Consider the following 211-nt stretch of genomic DNA (forward strand, 5'->3'; position numbering starts at 1 on the left):
TTTTATTTGTCTGTGTGTGAGCATCTTCAAAACGAAAATAACTATTCGGATTTTTCATTCTGTATGACGACAATCTATTCTTACAGATGTCACAAATTGATAATTCTCTTCCACTAACCTTTTGTATTTCATATTAGAGAGTAAGCTGTCAATAAACTGCAGATCAAAGACATGTTTTAAGTAATTTAAGATATAACACCTAATATAAAGT

Source organism: Penaeus monodon, chromosome 31, assembly GCF_015228065.2.
Source record: "Penaeus monodon isolate SGIC_2016 chromosome 31, NSTDA_Pmon_1, whole genome shotgun sequence".
Lineage (NCBI taxonomy): Eukaryota > Metazoa > Arthropoda > Malacostraca > Decapoda > Penaeidae > Penaeus > Penaeus monodon.